Source organism: Triticum urartu, chromosome 3 (genome assembly GCF_003073215.2).
Source record: "Triticum urartu cultivar G1812 chromosome 3, Tu2.1, whole genome shotgun sequence".
Taxonomy (NCBI): domain Eukaryota; kingdom Viridiplantae; phylum Streptophyta; class Magnoliopsida; order Poales; family Poaceae; genus Triticum; species Triticum urartu.
The window spans coordinates 621,355,144-621,376,594 of NC_053024.1; positions in this window are offsets into that span (position 1 = coordinate 621,355,144).

Consider the following 21,451-nt stretch of genomic DNA (forward strand, 5'->3'; position numbering starts at 1 on the left):
CACTAACCTAGGTTAATTAGGGCCTGGGCCCACTAGTCAGTGACTACACTAATTAATCTAAGTCAGTTAGCACTAACCTAAAACTAACTAGAGATTAACAGGGCGGGCCCGCGCGTCAGTGACACAGGGGCTAAACCCGGTCAAACCCAATGCTGACTGGGTTTGACCCTGCAGTAGGGCCCGCTGTCAGTGGCTATTAGGGTTGCTTAGGTGGCGGGGTTAGCGTCTAATGATGGCCACGTCGACACTCGCCGGAGCATGGCCGGCGACGACCACAGCCGAGGGCGGAGGCACGCCGGAATCGCGGCTCCGGCGTCCATTCGACGCGCGGATGGGTGCTGAGGGTGGTTGGCGCTCGCGAGCATCTAACGGAGCAGGTGGGAGGCCGTGGGGTGGACGGAGCTCGCCGGAAGTGAGCTCCCGGCGGTGCCGGAGTTCGGGTGAGTGCGAGGTTTGCGGCTACGGTGCAGGCCAGGCCTAACAGGCAGGTGATTCGAGCTCCTGAAGACTCCTTGAGTGCGTTGACGTGCTCGGAGGCGAGCTTGCGCGGCCGTAGCCGCGGTGGCGGCATGGCCGGTGGCAAGGAGCTATCGGCTCCGGTGGACAGCGGGGCTAGAGGAGGAGAACGACGGTGGGGAGAGAGGGGTTCGGTAGAGGAGCTCACAGCGGGGTCGTCGGTGATCTCAGCGTGCTCGGGGATGGCATGGTGACGACGAATCGGTCGACGACAGCCATCACATCTGGTTGAGATTCAGATCTGGTTGGTAACAGGATATTCCAGATTCACCGAGTCTAGAAGAAAATTTGCAACACAATTCGACGACATGGCGTTGCGATATTCTCGAGGAATGAACTAAGATAGCAAGCTCCAAAACATGAGCCGGTTCTGCTAAACACATGTGAACACGCTGTCCCAGACAAGCATGACCACATAGTAGTCTTATGATAAAACACTACCGAGTTCAGGTGGGGAACCATCATCTAGGGTAACGAAGTCTTGTGCATGACCTAGGATTTGCACAACAACTCCTTTTCCTTGAACAAATCAATCAGTGGCTTGGTGTGCTAGGGACACATATAGAACGAAGGTTGCAAGTCTCCGAACCACAGAATACTTCGCACGTATGCCTGACTGATTGGGATGATTCCAAAAGAAGCAACATTGACTTTCTCGAATCCACAGCGGCAACTTGCATCAGATGCACATGAATTAGAGGGAGTCACTACTTCCATCCAAGCATATGCTTCATGAACGGAACATGAAGGCAATGCTTATAAAGTTTCCAACACTAGCTTAATGTCCAACAAAGTCATGGAGAAGATAGGGATGTTGTCGATGGGCTCAACAAGAATTCATTGAGGTTTCCATATAGATGGAATTCCACAACTATGTGAACTTGGCGATAGCATCGGTCAAACCAAAAGGATATAACGGTGTATGCCCGAGGAAACAACCACGAGTAAGACAACATTACGAACATCGTTGGTTCTGATTTGATTTGACGATAACCCATACTCAAACCAAGGTTTGGACAAGACAATAGGTTCAACAACTGATCACAGGGACCAATCGATGAAGATATCATCTATCTTCAACACACGCAAATATATCCCTTGAGATGAACTAAGCTGGCAAGCTTTTATCTTCCAACTCTCCAAGTTATTGTTTAGCTTAACCAACTAGCTCGAGGGGGTAACCGACACAGATTCTTGGAGAATGGCTGGTTTGCAAGAAACCAACTTGATCACGAACTCCACATAGTGGTCAGGTGACAAACTAGTAATACTTCCGAGAAGATATTCAGAAAATCACGAACCACCGACATGATACTAAGCTCGAGATCAATCTTGCTTTTCAGGGCAAGATGATATGATCAAAAGAGCAAGGGTTTGGCAAAATCCTAACCCGTTGATCGAGGAGTGCACCAGGAAATAAGGACTAGGTAGCACGATCAACCTTAGGGTGATGATTCAATAATTAGCACACTAAGAATGATATTAATGTCCATTAACTACCAAGCAAAGGGTTGCTAGGAGTATTGATTTCACACATCACGATTCACTTGTCGGTATTCCGGTTGCGACAACACGACACCGAGGAATGAATAATGATGGCGAGAAGTATCACTACGTCAAGAATTCATAAGGGAAGGTGCAATTCTCATGACATTCCTGACATAAAGTGGATAATACTTCAGCGTAGAACAGACCAATAGCTTGATTGCATTTGATCTGCGAAATACAACTGCTTTGACCCAATCCTAAAAATGGATGAGGTACTAGAGTTTATTTCTCCTAGTCATTCTGAACTAGAATGGTTTGACAGACCACAAGAATGATAGGCACCGATGAACGAATGCTCACATACTCTTGACTATCAATTGATAGATGAAGGTCGGAATATAACTGAAGGGGGACAACTCAAAGGAACATATAACTTTCTGAGTTGTGGATGCATAGATTAGTATGCCGAATGAGTTCAACATATTTATTCCAGATAACCCATGCAGAAGAAAAGGGACTGGCAGATTCACAATATGAATGGAGTACTCCTCAAGATGACCCTGGTTGTGATCTTTGCTTCAAGAGAACTCCTGCCCTGATGGTTCATGGTATTTGGAAGAATGATACACCACGGACCTCGAAGACTATCACAAAGATTATTAATATCCTAAAGGTACGAGCAACACTATCAGCATGAGGTAAGTAGAGTGGATCTTGGGTCAAGAACACAGGAATAGAATACCTACTACTAAATGGCATCACGGGATGCTTTCAAGAATGATGGCCAGAATCATCACACTGGGGATACGAAAGCATTGCTAAATTACTAGGTGACTCCCTAAAACACCTAGGGTCATAATAATAGCTCCAACATATATGTCGAGGTAGTAGAGTACCTCAACAGACCGTTAGTGTGCTTAATCTGGCCCAAAAGGACATCGGAAATGGGAAGAAGGGATTTGCAAATGCATCAGACTAGTTAGAGACCTGGGATGACTCGGACAACATAACGGTTGTAAGTGCTCAAAAGATTTGAGACATCCTGCAAAATGGTGGCATAACCACTCAACAACACAATATCAAGGTTTTGAGATCAACTGTCAACATACGGAAGTAGTAGGAACGGAACTGAGGCTTGAAACTATCAATTCTATAAGTCTATGGATTAGTAACACGTCATCCTGATAGATAGATGAGAAGGCCTAGTTCTTAATCCCCGTAGAAAAGAAGAGGTTGACTTAGATCAGAAGGGCATAGGGTAAAGGAGTAAAAAGAGCCTTACGTTCCCTTCCACAATCAATTCCCTTAGATAACTAAAGCATTTCTAGACTCGACTTCGCCCAGTTTGGCTTGGTAATCCTACAGGCAGTCAGGCTCTGATACCAAAGCTGTCAGGACCCCGATTCCAAGTCACATCGATCTAGCTGGAACACCTCATATCACTTTGCGGCCTCACGCACGGTATTCCCACGGGTGTCGCCTTACCATGGCCCGGGACCGTTTGCGCCTTTTGGCTCACGTATATGATAGTGTCGCTAGCATCCATATGACAGAGAACCCGGGCCGACATGGCTAGTCGTGAACCCAAAGCGGCACCAACCTATGGGGACAGGCATACATGAATCACATCGAGCATGTCGGTCAGCAGCGTGTGAATCCGGGCTGTAGCGCTGGGCTAACAGGACTCCGGGAACCCGGGCTGTAGCAGGCTAGGCAGGACTCCGGATGTCATCCCGTGACATATCCCCAAAGGGACAGACACATGAACGAAGTGAAACACATGCCGGCCAGTCAAGTGTCCTGAGCAGTAGTGCTGGGCTAGCAGGACTCCGGTGAACCGGGCTGTAGCGGACTATTATGGCTCATGGAAGCACTAGACTACATTTCCCCATAAGAGAGGCTGCCAAGGATAAACAACTAGATTGTCGGATCCCACACATACCAAGCATTTCAATCATACACACAATATGCTCAATATGTTTAAATACAACATGGCATCACAACATAACTCTAGACTCAAGTATTTATTCATTAGGCTCCAAGGAGCGAGATATTACAAACATGGGTCTCATGACCCAACAATCATAGCATACAAATCAAAGCACATGCGGAAGCTTAACATGTCTGAGTACAGACATCTACAAATGAAAAAGGCTAAGAAGCCTGACTATCTACCAGATCCTGCCGAGGGCACAAGATCGTAGCTGAGGTATCAAGCTAAACGTCGAAGTCCACGCGAAACTACTAGCGAGACTGAAGTCTCTCTGCAAAACATAAATTAAGCAAACGTGAGTACAAAAGTACTCAGCAAGACTTACATCAGAACTAGCTACATATGCATCGGTATCAACAAAGGGGGTAGTGGAGTTTAACTGCAGCAGGCCAGCTTTGACTCAGTGGCTATCTTGAACTACGATTGCAAGCAACTCTTTTGAGGTGGTGCACATGAGTCCACATATTCACCATTCAATACACCACTATGGATCCACTCCCGTCTCCCTACGAGAACGTCATCCATATCACTCACGCTTATCTTGCGCATTTTAGAGTATCCACTTTCACTTGTCTATGAACTGTTATAGGCAACCCAGAAGTCCTTTACCGCGGACGTGGCTATTCGAATAGTTTTATACCCTGTAGGGGTGTACTTCGTCACACATGTTTCCACCACTTAGCGTCTGCACACGACATGTGCTCGGCAGACTTCAAGCGAAAGCCGACGTGGGTGTAGACCAGGACCTGACTAACTGCACAAGTCTCTAGTCCAGGTTTATCGCCTATTCGGGTTCCATCCGCAAGGAAATCCGGCCGGGGTGTCCTCAACGGCCCCAAACGATGTGTACAGGGTCCCGAGACGCGAAACGGGCGCCCGGCATACCCGGCCACGGTGTATCTACCGCATCATAGCCCACCCCTAGGGTTAGCGCTACGCACGGCCGCCAACACATAACCTATAAACACCAGAAACTAGTTGCAACTCCTGGACAGAGGACGAGAGGGGTCAGTAAGTCGAGCGGGGTCATATTTCAGGGCCCAATGTGTGGTAGTAGCTGTTTCATGGATCACAAACATAGAACTCAGTTCCTAAGGACGGCTTCAATGAAACAACCCACCATGTACTCCTACATGGCCTCTCATCGATACCTTTACCAAATCATGTTCACACACTTAGCTCTCAACAGTTGGACATGTTCACACACCTCCGATTCATCCCCGATGAATCAGACCTGACACAACCCTAAGCAATAACAGGCACAACAAACAAGCATGAATGAGTAGGCACATCAGGGCTCAAACAACTCCTACTCATGCTAGTGGGTTTCATCTATTTACTGTGGCAATGACAGGTCATGCAGAGGATAAGGGGTTCAACTACTACAGCAAGTAACAGATGAATCGTTGTTGTCCTAATGCAGTAAAAGAGAGCAGGAGTGAGAGAGTGGGATTGTATCGGAATGAACAAGGGGGTTTTGCTTGCCTGGCACTTCTGAAGATAGTATAACTCTTCATCGGTGTCAATGATCACATCATCGAAGCAACGTCTACTGAGAGGGGACAAATACCGGAAACAGAGAAAGAAACACAATCAATGCAATGCACAATATGATGCATGATCATGACATGGTAAAATGAGTGTGTTGGACTAATGCAACTACAAATAGATGGGTTTGAGCTATTTTGAACCAAAGATTGAAAGTTCAAACTCATTTGTGATCTTAAATAGTGCTTTATCAAGTTTTGCACTAAACAGCTAGTTAACTTGTTTAAACATGCACGAAACTAGTACAGATGGATAGATTGGATTTTTCTGATCATTTTTCATATATAATTTATTTCATGCTGAGCTACGGTTGATTTTATATGATTTTTAGAAGTTTAAAACATTTTCTAGAATTTTCTATGAAAGAATAAGTCCAGAAAAAGATTTATTGCGCCAGCATGACGTCAGGGTGACGTCAGCAGGTCAAAGGCGCCAGCCCAGGTCAAACCTGACGGCTGGGACCCACATGTCAATGAAACAACTAACTAACAGAGTTAGTTAGTGTTAGGTTAGCACTAACCTAGGTTAATTAGGGCCTGGGCCCACTAGTCAGTGACTGCATTAATTAATCTAAGTCAGTTAGCACTAACCTAAAACTAACTAGAGATTAACAGGGCGGGCCCGCGCGTCAGTGACACAGGGGCTAAACCCGGTCAAAGCCAATGCTGACTGGGTTTGACCCTGCAGTAGGGCCCGCTGTCAGTGGCTATTAGGGTTGCTTAGGTGGTGGGGTTAGCATCTAATGATGGCCACGTCGACACTCGCCAGAGCATGGCCGGCGATGACCACAGCCGACGGCGGAGGCACGCCGGAATCGCGGCTCCGGCGTCCATTCGACGCGCGGATGGGTGCTGAGGGTGGCTGGCGCTCGCGCACATCTAACAGAGCAGGTGGGAGGCCGTGGGGTGGACGGAGCTCGCCGGAAGTGAGCTCGCGGCGGTGCCGGAGTTCGGGTGAGTGCGAGGTTTGCGGCTACGATGCAGGGCAGGCCTAATGGGCGGGTGATTTGAGCTCCTAAAGACTCCCTAAGTGCGTTGACGTGCTCGGAGGCGAGCTTGCGCGGCCGTAGCCGCGGTGGCGGCATGGCCGTCGGCGAGGAGCTATCGGCTCCGGTGGACAGCGGGGCTAGAGGAGGAGAACGACGGTGGGAAGAGAGGCGTTCGGTAGAGGAGCTCACGGCGGGGTCATCGGTGATCTCAGCGTGCTTGGGGATGGCCTGGTGACAACGAATCGGTCGACAACAGCCGTCGGTGCAGAGGGCGAAGATGGCGTCAACGACGGCGCTCCAGGGCGTCCGGCGTCATGTGGCTCGGCAGGGAGGACCGGGGCGTCACGGCGGAGCTCAGGGGTGCGTCGGAGAGGCTCGGAGATGGTTGTGACCGTGGGGGAGCTCGTCGACGGCGACGGCTGCGTTCGGTCGCGCTCGTGGAAGGGACTAGAGGGCAAAGGAGAGAGCAGAGAGTGAGGGAGAGGAGCGAGGGGAGGGGTCGGGCGTCTCCGGGCGCGGATCAGGTCGAGGGAGGCAAGCAGGAGGTGGCCGGGAACGCGCGCGCGCCACGCTTCCCCTGTGCCTACTGGCAGGAGGAAGAAGACGGCTCTGCCCTCGGTGGGCTGGGCCGCTACATTTCCAGAACAGGTAGGCCGGCCCAGGTAACTCTCTCTCTCTGTTTTCTAATTTAAATTGTTTCTGTTTTCTATTTATTTGCTATTTGTTTTGATTTAGTAATAATACTAAACCATTTCATAAAATCCTGGAAACAATTATGGGTGCTTTCTGAATTATTCCAGTGACCCTTAACAATATCCAACATTTTTGGAGCATCTAAAATATATATAGCATGTAAATAGCTCCAATTCAAATATGTTTGAATTAATTGAGAGTCCAAATATGTCCTGCAAAAATGTGAACCATTTTTGGTAGATGCTTCCACCTTGATCCAGAAATGATGAACATTTTTAAATGGCATTTTGAAATCACTGAAAAATATTTTGGTTGAACCTATTTGAATTCCTTTTGATGCTAGGGTTTGAACATCCCCATTTCAAATTTCCATGAAAGTTAAACATGATGCAAACAAGATGCAAACACTAGGCAGCACCATAAGCTAGGGATGTGACAGCCGCCACGAGGCGGAACCTTGGCGGAACCAATCTAGGGCTCCGGCGGAGCTGTTCTGCCGGGGAAACTTCCCTCCGGGAGGCAGAAATCATCGCCATCATCATCACCAACGCTCCTCTCATCGGGAGAGGGCAATCTCCATCAACATCTTCATCAGCACCATCTCCTCTCAAAACCCTAGTTCATCTCTTGTATCCAATTCTTGTCTTCAAGTCCGGGATTGGTGCTAGTAGGTTGCTAGTAGTGTTAATTACTCCTTGTAGTTGATGCTAGTTGGTTTATTTGGTGGAAGATCATATGTTTAGATCCTATATGCATATTAATACCCCTCTAATTATGAACATGTTTATTCTTTGTGAGTAGTTACGTTTGTTCCTGGGGACATGGGAGAAGTCTTGCTATTAGTAGTCATGTGAATTTGGTATTCGTTCGATATTTTGATGAGATGTATGTTGTCTCTCCTCTAGTGGTGTTATGTGAACGTCGACTACATAACACTTCACCATTGTTTGGGCCTAGAGGAAGGCATTGGGAAGTAATAAGTAGATGATGGGTTGCTAGAGTGACAGAAGCTTAAGCCCTAGTTTATGCGTTGCTTCGTAAGGGGCTGATTTGGATCCATATGTTTCATGCTATGGTTAGGTTTACCTTAATACTTTTGTTGTAGTTGTGGATGCTTGCAATAGAGGTTAATCATAAGTGGGATGCTTGTCCAAGTAAGGGCAGCACCCAAGCACCGGTCCACCCACATACCAAATTATCAAAGTACCGAACACGAATCGTATGGACGTGATGAAAACTAGCTTGACGATATTCCCATGTGTCCTCGGGAGCGCTTTTCTCTATATAAGAGTTTGTCCAGGCTTGTCCTTTGCTACAAAAAGGATTGGGCCACCTTGCTGCACTTTATTTACTTTTGTTACTTGTTGCTCGTTACAAATTATCCTATCACAAAACTATCTGTTACTACTTATTTCAGTACTTGCAGAGAATACCTTGCTAGAAACCGCTTATCATTTCCTTCTGCTCCTCGTTGGGTTCGACACTCTTACTTATCGAAAGGACTACGATAGATACCCTATACTTGTGGGTCATCAATGGGTGCGCCCACGGTGAGCCGAACGTCGATGGTTCAGGCCACGGAGTCCAATACTAGTGACGCTTGATTTGCCGCTCACGCAAAGGAGGCGGCGACGGTGCTATCGTTGCTAGCCTACCGCATTCAAACGGTGGCCGCCGCATGCGCACCCAAATCCCTGGTGCATGACGACGCCCGCGCCCCCGAGTCGCTGCAGCACACGCAAATGCCTGTGATTCTAGCGCGTAAATTCTCCCAGTGAAAAGCTACACCATGATGGTTATGGCGACGGCTCGCTGAACCATCCATCGATCTTCGACGGCTGCTGGAGGCCACGCCTTCGCCGCCGCCTCGCCAAACCACGGCGACGCATGGCCAGGTAACTAGCAGAATGGAGGGAGACAACGAGGAGAACGTACCGACGGTGAGGGTGGTGGGTGAGGGGTCGGAGTGGGAGCAAGAGGGAGTGAGGAGCTCGCACGGGTCCCGCCGTCCGCCATGAGCAGAACCCTAGGGGTGACTCCTCTGGTAATCAAGACACCGGTGTCCGGCGCAATGTGGGCTCGTGTTTTTGTCTTGGCACTGATAGTTATCCCAAGAATGTTTAACAATTCTATTTATGATTGGTGTTGTACTTTCTTCCCTGGTGATGAATGCCTAGCTCGTAACAAGGCAACGTTTGAAAAGAAACTGATCAAAGTCTCCTTTCGACATTGTGTTCGTTGTTTGTTCGCTTTATTGGGCAGGTCTTCAGGAGGTGAGGGTGCTTCAGAGCTGAAGAGAGGTGGGGAGATGCTCGAGATCAATGACATTTTTTAAGGACAAGATCAATGACATTGACATGTTGATGATCTGTCAAGGGCCTATTTTCGTCTGGCTGATTGGTGTGTCAGAGTTGATGCTTCATCTTGCCACTGTGTCGTTAATTAGTTTCAACTTTGGTTTGATGGGAGGCTTGCATCTACAGCCGAGTGCCGTGTGAACGGACGGCCCGGTAATTAACCGGTTAAAAAGAGTCATCTGAGACACACACCTCATACCGCCCATTCAGCTGACCGGTACCCTCATATACAACCCAAATTTGGGGCCCATTGAATCTGCCCAACCTGGCCCATTCTGACCTCATATATATGCGCTCCTCGGACCAAACCCTAGCCGCTCCACTCCACTCCACTTCAATCCTCCCCAAACTCCCCTCTAACCTTATCTGGTATATTGGGCAGCGGATCTAACTTCGATCACTCCAGATCTATTGACTAGGGTGTTGTGCCATGCGGGCCGGAGGAGGCAATGTCTGCCTGCCTGGCCCTCCACCACTCCCGGGAGGAGTGCGCCTGACCGATGTCAGATTTCGTCTAACGCAAAACCATTGCATCGGCGCAACTGGTGCTCGGGTCCACCAGTGTTGGAAGCTCGAGGGTCGTCTGTCGTGCCACCTCTGGTCCACTGGCGTATGAGTGCTAAAGGAACCGATATGCCCACCATAACAAGCAGAGAGCCACGGAGCGCGAGGCCCACCTCGCTGCCGATGTGGCGGCGCACACTTTCGCGAAAGAGGAAGACATCTATGCATGCACTCTCCAGAAGTGACAGAGGAGGAACACGCACGCCCTCACTTGAGAGCAAGCCCGGGCGGTCCATGCATTGGCCGGACTATCCCCCAAAGAGTAGAAGGAGGACAGTGATGAGGCAGACAACTCCGGCTTGATCCATATTGCGTTTTCGACCGCTACTTCCGTGACAAAGACGCCAAGGGCGCCGACAGGAGCAAGCATGGATGGTCTTTGTCCATAGCTAGTACTCCCTCTGTCCGGAAATACTTGTCATCAAAATGGATAAAAGGGGATGTATCTAGACGTATTTTAGTTCTAGATACATCTTTTTTATCCATTTTGATGACAAGTATTTTCGGACGGAGGGAGTATGTACGTAGAACATGCCGAATTTTGATAGTCCGATGGGGGCATGTATTAATGTAGTTATCGGACGTCCGGCTGTATCGGAAGTTTATGATCATGTGTAATATGGATTTTAGGTTTGCTAACTGAGGTAATCGGATGAGAGAAGAAAAATTTGAGGTGTGATTGGTCACTGTCCGCGGATGCGTCCGATTGTGTCCCCGGACGTACGACTAGTCGGTTTACCTATATGTGGTTGTAGATGCTCTTAGACCCTAATGTGTTTTGGTCATACTTGGTGGACGTCTATTGGTGTTACTAGTATAGGTGTTGGTGTTATCAGGTTTTTGCCCCACGGTGCATGAGCCGATTGTGGGTGTGCACGGCAGTTTTCCTGATAATGCGTCAAACTCGCTCTTTCTCTTTTCCCTTCTCTTATATGTCATGTTGTCCGAAAAAATGTATTTTTCACGATGTATTTGATAGGAAGGGGCAAGCCCGGTTTGAAAATCAGGTCACCGGTGACCAGTAGCAAGCACAAATAGACTCCTGGAGGCAGCGGTGCCGTGATGAGCGGCTTGGGGCCGCACGAAAATCCGGTGAAGGACATTGTTTTTTTTTGAAAGATCCAGCAATTGTTGGCGTTTTCATTGATCAGAGCAGAAAGTAGTGGAAAAATAACAATGGTGGTGAGGATCCTAGGATCAAAGTTTTAGGGAATGCCACAGACGTCCAAAACCCTAGGAACAAGGGGGTTTTATCTCTCAAGGGGGGTCCCTGAAGGGGCTCTCTAAGCATGCAGCTCCTGTGGTTCTCATAGCTCAATGTTGTCTCTTATGCGCTTGATGATTCTTGCCACGCACGGCAGGTGCTGCCTGAAGGTGCAGTGGTTTCTCTCCTGCCATATCTCCCAGCAAGCAAGCCAGCACAGCGTCCGTACACCCTTTCGCCATTGGTGTTGGGTCTGCTCCAGGATGCCTAGTATGATCGCGATGGAGTTGTCCTGGCGCCAGATCATGGCCGGGGTGAGAGCCGAGCAGCCGTGCCACAGCCCCAGCTCGGCCCAAACCCGTCCGGCTTCCTAGCAGCCCCAGAAGAGGTGGCGCGAGGACTCGAGGTTTCTGACGGAGAGCTGGCAGAAGTAAGCATTTGTCCAGCCCCGCCGCTGGAGTCTGTCATTGCACCAGAGCCGATCCTGGAGTAACAACCAGGCAAAGATTTTGATTTTGCCTGGCGCCCAGGCCTTCCAAACTAGGTGGTCTAAGTGGGTCGCCGTTCTTCCCTAGAACTGCGTCAGGTAGGCCGACTTTGCTGTGTACTTTCCTGAGCTCGTTCTGCTCCACGTCAGGTCATCCGGCACTCCTGGCTGCAGCTGCGCATCCGTGTCCTGAAGCAGGCGATGAAGGGCGAGGACGTCCAGCAGAAGATGGTGGTTGTTGCCGTGGGCGAGGTCGCGGATCCACGTGTCGTCTCTAAGGGCTTCCCGCGCCGATCTATTCTTGCACCGCGAGTAGCTGAATAGCCTTGGGAATTGCTGCGAGAGGCAGCCCTGGCCGATCCATAAAGAGAGCCAGAAGGAGGACCGAGCCTCGTCGCCGATCGCAACATTGGTGGAGGCCGCGAAGAGCGCCTTGTCCGTGTCGTCGTGGGGAAGCTCGGAGCCCACCCAAGGCCGCTCCGGGTGGTGCCAGGCCATCCAGAGCCAGCGCAGCCGCAGCACTCTGCCAAAACGCTGCAGGTCAGGGATGCCCAAGCCTCCTTGCTCCGTCAGGGTGCAGACCACAGGCCAGTTGACCTTGCAGCTGGGGCCCAAAATCTCGTCGTCCTGGCACCAGAGGAAACGTCGCCTGCACTTGTCGATCTCCTTGAGAATTTTTCTTGGGACATGGAGGACGGTGAGGGCGAAGGTTGGCATGGCACTCAACACGCATCAGACAAGGACGCGGCGGCCGGCCACCGGAAGCAGTTTGCCCTTCCAGCCCGCAAGCCTTGCCTTGATTCTGTCGATGATGAACTGGAGGTGGACCAAGCGAAGGCGGCCCGTAGAGACCGGCAGCCCAAGATATTTGATGGGGAAGGGGCGATGGAGGCTACAAAACCCTGGAGCACCTCCTCGACATTGATGTTCTCGCAAAGGATCAGCGAGACCGTGGATTTGGCTGGGTTGATACAGAGCCCGGTTGCCTTGCCAAACTCGCTAAGGATGTGTAGCAGAGAGTCTACCTCTTCACATCTAGGGTTTATGAAGATAATTGCGTCGTCGGCGTAGAGGCTTACACGAAGCGCCAGGTCGCAGCCTGGGAGGCGATGTAGCAGCTGCTGATCGATTGTCACCGCGATGAGGTGGTGCAGTGGGTCGATGGCAAAAATGAAGAGGAAGGGGGAGAGCGGGTCTCCTTAACGCAACCCACTGCGGTGGAGGATGCTAGGGCCGACCGAACCGTTGAGGGAGACCGCGGAAGAAGCCGAGACGAGTAGACGAGCCACCCAGTCCCACCAGCGCGCACTAAACCCTAGCTGTTGGAGCAGCTCCAGCAGGTATTCCCAGGAGACGGTGTCGAACGCCTTTGCTATGTCTAACTTTACTAGCAGGCCCGGCGTTTTGCGATGATGGAGGACGCGGATGGAGTTTTGCACGAAAATAAAGTTGTCGTGGATGCACTTCGATTTCAGGAATGTCGTCTGCGCCGGTGAGATGATGGAGCCGATGACTGACGCCAATCTAATCGAGAGAACCTTGGAGATGAGCTTGTTTACCGAATGGATCAAACTAATGGGCCTGAAGTGGGTGATCTCCGTTGCCCCATCCTTTTTTGGCAGGAGAATGATTGTAGCTTTGTTGATCGCCGACATGTCGCCGCCTGAGAGATTGTAGAATTGGTGGAAGGCCGCCATGACGTCTGTCTTGATGATGGACCAGCACGAGTGGAAGAAAGTACCATTGAAGCCGTCCGGCCCCGGAGACTTCTCCTGCGGAGATTTGCAGATCGCCGCCCACACCTCGTCCTCGGTGAAGGGGTTGTCAAGGCTGGCTACCGGCAGAGACGGCAGGTGGATGGATTCCCAGTTGATGGTTCGGCTGTGAGGCGATGTTGTGCCCACGAGGATCGGAAGTGCTCATGAATGATCCGCTCCTTGTCACCGTGGGAGGTGGCAATGGAGTCTCGAGTGTGTAGGGCATGGATGAAGTTTTTTTGGCGCCGTGAGTTGATTTTGCCTGGAAGAACGCCATCTTGGCGTCGCTCGCGCGCAGCCAGGTGACGCGCGAGGACTGTCTCTTGCGCGCCCTCTCGATGGCGGCGAGTCCAAGGACTCGCATCTTGAGCCATTTCCGCAACTGGAATTCATCTACCGTCAGTTGCCTACTCTCCTGAGCAATGTCGAGGCAGAGCACAATCTCGTTTGCGATGTGCATTTGAAGTTTTGTCTCGCTGAAGAAGCCCTTGGCCCAAATCCTCAGGTCACGGGCCACTCGCGTGAGCTTTGTGCTGAATCTCTTGAAAGCACATCCCGAGGCGACTAGGCGATCCCACGCCCTCTACACCATAGTGTGGAAGCGAGGGAATCTCGGCCAGAAAGACTCGAAGCGGAAGCGAGCCGCGCGGCGAGGGGCGGCCGCCTCCGACAGCAGCAGCGGGCAGTGGTCAGAGCACGAGGTGGAAACGGCGTGAAGGAGGTAGGAGGGAAACATGGAGGCCCAGGCCATAGTGCAGAAGAATTTATCTATGCTAACTAGGGTTGGTGACGTGTGCTCGTTGCTCTACGTAAATCTTCTGTTCTTGCACTTGATCTCCTTGAGCCCTACCGCGTCGATCATAGCTCGAAATTTTCCCATGATCCTACGGTTTATGTTGGTGTTGTTTTTGTCGCGCGCCTCATAGATTAGGTTGAAGTCCCCGATGATGAGCCAGGGAGCATTTGATGGCGGAGCAGCCCGCGCCAGCTCGGCCAGGAAATCATTTTTCCTTCTGTCATCGACCGGCCCGTAGACTGTCGCTAGCCATAACGTAGCACTGCTTGCGATGATGGTGATATTGGAGGTGATGGAGAAGCAGCCAACGGCCTGCGAGAGCACATCTACACCGTTCTTGTCCCAGAAGATTGTGACGCCTCCCCTCGTGCCCGTGGCAGGGAGGACGGCGCAGTCAGCAAGCCGCATTCCTCCGGTTTCCCTAACTAGTGCCCTGCTCCATTTGTCGATCTTTGTTTCCTGCAGGCGGAGGATGGCCAGTTTATGCGCCTCCGCCGTCTCCAAAACTACTTCTCGGCGGGTCGGCGAGTTCAAGCCCCGCACGTTCCAACTCATTATCGGGCAATTGGTGTCACTCATGGGGAAAACAGATGATAGCTCCGACGACTACTGCTACTTGAAGGTAAACACGGGTACACCACCATCGGGCCGGGGGGTCGCCGGCGGCCACCAACAGGCCCCAAGTTTCATCGGCGAACAACTACGCCTCAATCTCTAAATAGACCTACACTATTACAATGCATGATGAAACCTAACTCAACCCAGCCGAGTGCATGGGGTCGTCGGAGATTGCTACGACTAGGAATCACTAACATGGAGAGGTGGTGGCCTGCAAGGCCTCTCCGTCTGGACCGTGCATGCTCGCAGCTATCTTGAGCGTCGCAGCGTCGAGGTTGGTGAGATTTGGGATGGCCTTGATATCGGAGTCGGACAGGGGCTCGTCGAACCGACGGATCAGCGCCTCCGCCGCCTTGGCCGTCATGGTCTCTTTTGGCCCAAGGATACCGAGGCCGTGGATGATGCGGAGCGTTGCCCGCTGGCTGACCGGAATGGTGGACGGGTTCTTCGCCTGACGGGCGCTCTGGCGAGACGGCGCCGCGGCAGGCCTGGAGCGGCAGGGCGTCTTGGCACGGGCGGGAGGATTGCCCAGAATGGATGGCGCGACGTTGACGAACAGCTGGCGTGCATCACCCTCCCCGCCCGCATCGGCGATCTACAGGTGGAACACCTGGGAGGTCACCGCGCCGAGCTGCACGGAGTGAGTGGTGGCCGGCCTGGGAGTGTGGCGGGCGAGCGAGAGGGTCGGGCCCATGTCGATGTCGTCGTCGATGCCGCTGCCCGCGCCCGCCTGGTCGGTGAAGCTGAGCGGCTTGTCCACGGTGGCCGCAGCCGCCCTGTCTACTGCCACCGCCCTCGAGTCCACCCTCGATGGAGGTGGCAGCTCCTTGTTGACCATGTCGAAGAAAGAGACCACCGGTTCATCGTCCTGCGCGTTGCCCAGAGCCCGAGGCAGGGGCCGGGGCAGCGCGAGCAGTGGGTTGGAAGGTGCCGCAGGCGTGCGAGAGGAGGATGCACCGCGGGAGCGGCTCGAGCCTGCCCCACCCCCCAGAGCGGAGCCCCCTGGGGCGTGGTCAGAACTCCTGTCCTTGGAGGGGCCGTGTCCGCGGCGCGAGGTTGGGGTGCGGCTGCGGCGGCGCTCAGAGGCGGGGGGTGGCGCAGCTGGCTCCTTGTCGTGGCTTCGCCCGACAAGCGTGTCCTTCCATGATCTCCGCTGGCCGCCACTGTCGTCGCCGTTGTGACTATGCCTGTGGCCCACCAAGGGCATGCCCTTACAGCCCAAGGACGCCACTTGCATGGGCGGGCGCAAGCGTGGTCCCAGGCCCTGCGACGACCTGCCGTCCTCCATGCCGGCCACCCAGCCCCCCGCGTGGGGGTAGCACGGATACGGGCGGTCATCGTCGGAGGAGGACGGGAGGCCGCTTTTCCCAGAGGGAGGAGCGCGGGGACAGGGGCGCCCAGTCTTCGATCCGATCGATGTGCACCAGCACATCCTAGCGCAGCAGGTTCGGTGGCGGCACGACGGCCCATCTCCTCCACCTGGCCGGCACCTCTAGCGTGCTTCCACAGGGTTCGCATGGTGGGGATGTGGTGCAACTGCCACACCCACACCCAGACGGCGAACAGCTTCGTGTCCGCGCGCTCGAACGTACGGCTGTCGAGGCGGTCGATGATGACCACGTCGCCCAGTGCGTCCTTCGCGCCCTCCAGGGTCCAGAGCTGCATCAGCAGCTTCTCCATGACAACGCGAACATGCAGCATCCAGGTGTCGTGGATGGCGTGCATGTCCTCCCTCCATGGCTCCAGCAAGAAGGAGACGCCATCCACCACGATCGAGCCCCGCCGAACGACGAGGTCCTTGTGGGCCGGCATGGTGAAGTGGATGAAGGAGTCCTCCAGATCGTGGCTGGTGACGCGGAGGAGGTACGCGGGGATCTGGAATTCCCGCTCGATGGCTCGACCAATGGAGAGGGGACTGGCCGCGTGCAACTTGCTCACCGCGGTGACCACCACCGCGTGCTGCTGCAGCAGGAAAATCTGTTGCTCCATCTTCGGGGTGGAGGTGATCACCTTGTGGCTGGTCCCCGGCCGGCGCCCGTGGTCGACGCAGGGAGCGCCCAGCGGAGCCATCTCATGCTGAGGAGGGCTGGCCTTGGCAGGAAGACCAGCCGATCCCGCACCGGACGAGCCTGGAGCCCATCCCCCCTCTGGTTTACTCGGTTCTGGGGGCACTCCTTGCCGATGTGACCAGGGCGCTTGCAGATGATGCAGTGGATGGGTTCATGGCAGTCGACGCGGCGGTGGTGCGGGCTGAGGCATCAAAAACAGAGGCCCCTGAACTTGCTTAAGAAGGCCTCGCGATCCGACACGGGGAGGGGGGGCGGCACCCGGATCCGGACCGGCGGTGATTTGCCAGCCTTCTTGCTTCTGCGGGACTGGTACAGCATCAATCCATCATCAATGGAGATCTTCCCGAAAGAGGGAGGCGGGGGGGCACAACCACGATGGATCGGAGCCGGTGCTGCTCAGGCGGGGGGCGGGCCCCGATCTAACGGTCCGGACGAGAGGTCGCCCTAGAGGTTAGCACCCCGCGGCAGGATTTGCGGAGGCGTCCCCCACTCTAGCGCGGCCGGGGAACAGGGAGAGGTAGGAGCGGCGGAAGATCCAGGGGATCCAGGGCCGCTCCTGGGGCCGGAGCATTGAAGGCGGGCCGGTGGGGAGGCAGGAGAGCAGGGCGGATCCGTCGTCGGCATGGGATGCTCCGGCATCCCGGGTGGGGCGGCGCAGGTGGGGAAGGGGGGTGGCTGCCACGGCCGCAGTGGCCAGCGGCGCGGAGCGGGGCAGAGCGCAGGGAGCCTGGGCAGAGCGGCAGGAACCTCCCTGGACCTGACCGGCCCGAACGCAGTGCTGGGTGTAAGTGCATCTAATGCCACCACTAGTTGGTTTTGGAGTATTGACGACAAACCTAGTTGAGGGACTAATGTGTTTGTGAGAATTGCAGGATAACACAGGTAGAAGTCCCTCGTTGATTCGGTTTTCCTACCAGAGATGACCCCTAAAAATGTATGAAGACATTGATGTCAAAGGTGGTATATGAAGATATTCTCGTCGAAGAATATGACAAGAGAAGACATCGCATGAATCCTATGGAGCTCGAAGACTTAGATCTATCGTAGTTCTTTTTCTTCTTTGTTGAGTCATAGGAACCACCGTACTGTTAAGTAGGGTCCAAGAGAACTAGTCAGAATGACTGAAGTGATGCTTAACCAAAACTTATGTCTTCAAGTGAAGACTATGAGAGCGAATCTTGTCCAGAGTCGGACAAGTCAGCTTTGCTTGTAGCCCAAGTAAAGTTGCCGTGTGTGTTTGAAATCTGACCGTTGGAACACGTGTCAGTTCCTTAGTGACCCAGGGTCATTTCGGGCAAATCAGGTCGGGTTGCCTAGTGGATATAAATAGCCCACCCCCGACAACCATAAACGGTTGGCTGCTCAGAGTTAGAGTACGGCTTTTGTCGTTTGAGAGCAACCCACCTCGAAGCCTTTGAGAGAGAATTCCTTGCGAGGATAAAGCCCTAACCACCCAGAGCCAAAGAGTGTTGGGCATCACTTAAGTCTTCTTGTCTGTGTGATCTGAAGACTTATTACACTTGAGGACTGTGAATCCTCCAGCCGGTTAGGCATCGCATTCTGAGCATCCAAGAGACATTGTGGATCGCCGGTGAACGAAGTCTGTGAAGGTTTGGGAGTCTACGTTGAAGACTTACCAGAGTGATTGGGCGAGGTCTGTGTGACCTTAGCTCAAGGGGAATACGGTGAGGACTGGGTGTCCTGAGCTGCGTGTTCAGGACTGGGTGTCCGGGACTGTGTGTCCTCAGGTTTAAATACCTAGCCGCCCTAACCAGACGTACAGTTGTCACAGCAACTGGAACTGGTCCAACAAATCATTGTCTTCAACGAGTCACTGGTTTCATCCTTCCCTTCCCTTTACTTACTGTTGGTCCCTATGAAGTCATTGTATGATTGCACTATCTTTTGTCTTCACTGAGTGACTGCGTGTTCTGTTTGCCTTCATAATATCTTCCTACCTGATCCTTACTACATTGCTGCTATTAGTCATTGTGCTTTCACTTCATTGAATACTTGACTATGGTTTGCCTAGTGTAGTCTACCTTCCGCTGCATGGTAATAGGTTTATTTCTATCGTTTGTCTTCGAAACTTCCACGTTTTGAAGACTTTCATAAAAATCGCCTATTCATCCCCCCTCTAGTCGATATAACGCACTTTCAATTGGTATCAGAGCAAGGTACTCCCTTGTTCTGTGTGATTCGGTTTAACCACCTGGAGTTTTAGCTATGTCGACTGCAGGGATAATTGAAGTCTCCGCTGCATGCCCCGTCTTCGATGGAACTGAATATCCCTACTGGAAGAATAAGATGAGCATGCATCTTGAAGCCATTGACGTCGACCTATGGTATGTCGTCAAGAACGGCGTTCCCAAGGCTGGAGAAGGTGTCACTGCTGCTGACGTCAAGAAGTTCGTTCAACTGGACTCTACTGCCAAGAATATCATATGTGGTCATCTGACCAAAGGACAGTATGGCCGCGTGAGTGCTTTGGAAACATCTAAGCTAGTCTGGGACTGGCTCTCCAAGGTCAACGAAGGCGTCTCAACCCAGAGAGATCAGAGAATCAGTGTCCTTCGCAACCTCTTCAACCGCTTCAAGAGAAATGACAATGAGAATGTCCAGCTCACGTTTGATCGACTCACTGACATCACAAATGAGCTTCAAGCCCTTGGCGCTACTGAGATCACTAAGCATGAAGTCGTCAAGACACTACTGAGATCACTTGACAGTTCGTTTGACACCCTAGCCCTGATGATTCAAGAACGTCCTGATTTCAAGACACTCGATCCGTCTGACATACTTGAGAGGCTCAACACACATGAGTTTCAGCTTTCTGAGAAAAGAGATATCTATGGTCCAAACTATGGGCGAACTCGTGCCTTGAGGGCAAAAGTTGTCTCCTCATCTGAAGAAGAATCTGACAGCAGTTCTGATGATCCTGAAGACATTGGAAAGGAACTTGCTATGCTTGTGAAGAAGTTCCAAAAATTCACCAAGAAGAAAGGCTTCAGAAAGTCTTCACGATCAAGCTCAAGGAATGATGAAGCTTCTGCTCATGACTACAAGAAAAGATCATGCCACAAGTGCAAGAAACCTGGCCACTACATCTCTGAGTGTCCGCAGTGGGACAATGAGAAGAAGAAGAAGAAGAAGAAGAAGAAGAAGAAGAGCAAGGAGTATGACTCCAACGACAAGAAGAAGAAGAAATACTCAAAGTCTTCTTCCAAGTCTTCCTCCAAGTCTTCATCACACAAGAAGAGCTCATCTGGCAAGGCACGTGCGTTTGTTGGCAAGGAAATGGATTCAAAGGAGGAGTCCGCTTCTGAGGAGGCGGAGGTGGAGTCTGAGGAGGAGTCCGATTCTGGCGTTGCGAGTCTGGCTACAGCATATGTTGCCAAGTCCATCTTCAACACTAAAGACAATGACTCCATCACCGACACCGATGCAAATGACAAGGACTACTCCGCTCCTATCTACTGCTTCATGGCACGCGGTGCCAAGGTAAACACACGCACTACTCACTATCAAACATCTAGTGATGATGACTCTGACTGTGGTTCCAAACCCAGCTACAAAACACTCGCTAAAATTGCAATTGAACAACAGAAAACCATGGAACACATTCAAAAACTGTTAGACAAAAGCGATGATCTGTTAGACGCTGAAATGACTCGATCTCAGTCCTTAATTGAAGACATAAAAAATCTTCATGTTAAGTATGAGGAACTTGAAAGTCGTCATGAAACGCTCTCAACGGCTCATGAAAGGCTTTCCTATGATTATCTTCAAAGGAAGCAAGATCTTGAGAAATTGAGAGCGGCTCATGAAGATCTTCAGAAAGAAAACGAGTCGCTTCGCGCCAAACAGATCAGTTCATCTCAGGAAGGATTTGAACCACCATGTCTTAAATGCATTGAGCGTGATAATGCTACTTCTGTTGCTGAATGTTCTACTGCTGCTACTGTTGCAATATCTTCAACTGTTGATGTGGGAACTAACTCCTCTGCTGAGGATACCACTGCTATTGCTGATGAGAATGCTAGGTTGAAGACATTGCTTGAAACAGGGATGTACAAAAGTCTTAAAGGGCATCAGACACTATGTGAAGTCCTCAAAAGGCAGATCATGAACTGAAACTCGAGGAAAGAGGGTGTTGGGTTCGTAAGGAAAATGAATGCTGATGGCTCTTACTGGAAACCTGAGCAGTACCCCAAAACCACATGGGTTGCTGCAAAGGAACCTTCAGCAGATCCATCCACTCTATCTGGCTTCACTTGTGCTAACCTCATTGTCATTGATGAATCCTTTGATGCAAACTATAAACTGTTTAAGAATCAGAATGGTGAAGTGTTTGCCGGGTAGATTGGTACTAA